Source organism: Emiliania huxleyi (assembly GCF_000372725.1).
Source record: "Emiliania huxleyi CCMP1516 chromosome Unknown EMIHUscaffold_157, whole genome shotgun sequence".
Taxonomy (NCBI): Eukaryota; Haptophyta; order Isochrysidales; family Noelaerhabdaceae; genus Emiliania; species Emiliania huxleyi.
Window position 1 is genome coordinate 187742 of NW_005201014.1, and position 3492 is coordinate 191233.

Here is a 3492-nt window from a genome sequence, read left to right on the forward strand (position 1 = left end):
AGACGGTGCGGCGGCTGGTGCACGAGGCTCCGCTCTTTGGCACGTCGACTCAGCCGATGCAGCTGCGGCCGGGGGCGGCGCGGCTGCTCGCACGGCTCTCGGAGCTAGACGTGCCAGTACTCATCGTCTCCGCTGGCTTCGCCGACATCATCGCCGCCTTCCTTGCGGCGCGCGCGGTGCCCTCGGGAGCAACGTGCTGCTGATGACATCGGTACTCTCATCACATCACTCGCTGTTCACAACCAACAGGTGCCACTCGGGAGCAACGTGCGCGTGTGCAGCAACCTGCTCGTGCACGACGCCGCCTCTGGTCAGCTGACGGGCATCGAGCCGTCGCCGCCGATCACGGGCTGCAACAAGCAGCTCACCTTTGAGCGGAACCGCGACTGGTTCACGACGACGCACCGCCGCCGGCGAGACGCCTCCTAGTCACTTGCGAGACGCCTCCGAGACGCTTTCGAGACGCCTCAGAGACGCTTCTTCGACACGCACGACGGGTCGCCGCCGCTTGTGCAGCCGCCTCTCGACGTAAGCCCCCTCCCCTCGAGCAGACCTCGAGAAGCATGAGTCGTTTCTCGGGGCTTGCTCGCGCGTAGGCGCACTCTCGTCGTCGTCGGCGACAGCCTCGGCAGACGCGCCGCTTGGAGAGGGAGGGAGGGAGGGAGGGAGGGAGGGAGGGAGGGAGGGAGGGAGGAAGGGGGCGAGGGGGCGAGGGAGCGAGGGAGCGAGGCTCATGGGAGGGGGGCAAGGAACGAGCGTTGGCGAGGCATGTCTCCTCATCAGCCCCCCGGCCCCTCCTCGCGCGCAGGCGACCTGAAGTGCGCGGAGGGCGTGCCAGCAGACTACGCCGTCGCCACCGCCAGCGGCCCTAGCTGCGGAATGCACTCCCCCGTGTTCCAACTCGCCCTCAAGACCACGGCACTCGTAGTGCAGCCGTCTTTAGCTGCATTCGTAGCCATCGTGTTCACGCGTTGCAGGTACCGCCACTGCAACCCGCAGCTCACTGCATTAGTTCCCTTACATTCATGCCACTAGGTTGGCGTCTTCAACGAGCGAGACGGCCGCGCGAGCCTCGAGGAGTACGAGAGGGCTTTCGCCGCGGTTATCGTCGGCAACCGCGGCTCACTGGCGCCGCTCACAGAATTGGTCGAGGCGGTGTGTGCGCGGTCGCCGCCTCCGAGGTGACTCCCGTGACTGTGGGGGTCTGGCCCATATCAGAACTCTGAAACATGACACCATCCTCTACAATTGTCGACTTTTCGTTAAGCTATATAGATTTGGCCTGGGCGCCCCACGCCACGCGGCACGCGCGCGCGTGAACTGTGCTGAACATCTCCCCACGTAAACATGGGAAATCCTCGGACGACCTGGCCGACTACACGGTGAGCCTCATACGGACCTTGCCCAGTAAACCTTTTCCTTCTAAGCAGGGCTACACAATGACCCCATAGTGTGGGGGTGTTTCTGGCGAGTCGTGATGAGTAGAATTAGATTAGCCAATGGTATTTTGAAGTTCATATATGAAAATACCAACTTGCCTATGTGCACGTCTCCGCGGCGGCGGCCCGGAGGCGGCCCGGCGGAGCGGTCAGAGCAGCACTGCGCCGGCCGGCGATCGACTCTCGACTATACCACGGGCTCTATTGAATGGCCTCAAGGTCGTGCTCTCTAGGGTTGCCCTATTCCGCTCGCCCGGCTACGTCGCCGGGCTTCGAAGGAAAAGGTTTCGCTCGGCACGGCGTCGGAGAGCAAACTCCGACGTTCGTCCTATAGTGGATGAGTGGACGCACGCGGCGTCGGCAACGTGGACGCAGACTTGCTGGAGATTGAAGAGGTGCTCGGCATGCGCTACTGCGACCCGAGCCAGATGACTGCGGTGGCGCTGAGGAACCCTGTCGATGAAGACGACGAGCGCTTCCTCTGCCGTGATGCTACGCTCGCTCCCGTCCTCCGGATCGATCGCCGTGCCCGCAACCTTGCTAAGCACCTCGGGGTTGGTGCAGGGTGGCCCACCCTTCCGCACTCGGAGCCGGTAGTCCAGAGTGCCACCGTTCGTCAGCGCCTTGAGGATATGCGCGGAGGGCAGCCCAAGGCCGTCAGTCTCCCAGTACTTTATGTCCCTTCTCCTGCGAACGCGCACCCCGCCCCTAGTAGGGGGGTCAGGGCTCTCTTGCCCGTAGCCCGATCCCGATCATCCGGCCCGCTGGGCGGGATTCTTAGCCCCCCGGCCCTGGATGCGAGGCTAATGACTGCACTCCAAGTGCTCCAAGTGCTCCTTGGCGGGAAGGCGAGCGTGCTGGCGCGCGAGCGTGCTGGCGATGAGGGCGCGTTTGTTTTGTTGACGTGTGAGTGAGGCGTGCCCGCTCCGCTCTTTCGTATAGGCATATCTCCTGGCTGGCTCTGTTGTAGCTGTTGCAGCATGCTCGCTGTTCACCGTACCACCGTCACTTTCTTTCTGAGCGCGCCTTCGATGTGAACAAACACAAGGCAGAACCACACATCACACTCGGGCCCACATAATAGAGCCCGTGAACATACGTCCGTTTGATCACACGCCATCAGCGGGACACACCACACGCGTGTGACCTGCGTGTGACACCGCGTTCGACTTTGAGAGACACCGTCACCGACCGCGTTGTTCCCGCGTTGAGCGTTGTGGGTGCTAGTGGGGGAGGGGGGGGGGGTGGAAAAAGGGGGGAGGGGGGAGTTTGAGGGGCGGGCGGGGGGCGGGGGGGGGGGGGGGGGGGGTTTTTTTTGGCCCCAGGCCTAAGGGGGCCCATGTTCCCCAAAATTCAAACCTCTTTTCTCCCCTAAAGGGGAAAGACCCCGAGTTTAGGAAAACGGGGGAACCCAACCCCTTTGCCCCAAAAGGGGCCGGGGCCCCCTTTGGCCTTTCGCCGGTTTGAAAGGGGGCCCCCCCCCAAGAACCAACGCTTGGAAAAACCTTTTGGAGAGGCCCCGAAGAAAATTGGGGGGGGGTTTTGGGGTCCTATTCCCCCCCCCGGAAACGGGGGGGAACCCACACCCCGGTGGGGGGGACCGCGCCGAAGGGCCCCGGGGGGCTTTCCCCTAAAAAAGAGGGTTTGGGGCCCCCAAAAGCGGCAAAAAAACCGCCCGGTTGGCCCCCCCGGGGCTTGGCATTTCCGAAACGGGGCCCCCCCTTTAGTTTTTAGGGGAAACGGGGGGCGAAATCGGGGGCCAAAGGTTTGGGCCCACAACTTTTCCCTTTTGGGGAAAAAAACAAAAACCCCCCCCACGAAATGGGCGAAAAGGGCGAAAATGGAGGGAGGGCCCGGGCGGCTTATGCGTTCCGCGGGGTCGTATGTTTGAGCCGGATATCGACCTGGTGTCCCGTGGGGAAGGTATTGAACTGCCTTAAAACGGAAGGGCACGTCCTGTTCACGCGATGGCCAGCCGTGGTGTGAGCCCGAAGGGTCGGCGAGAGTCGGCACCCTCGGTCAATATTGGCTCTGACGCCGTGCCAGTAGTCGG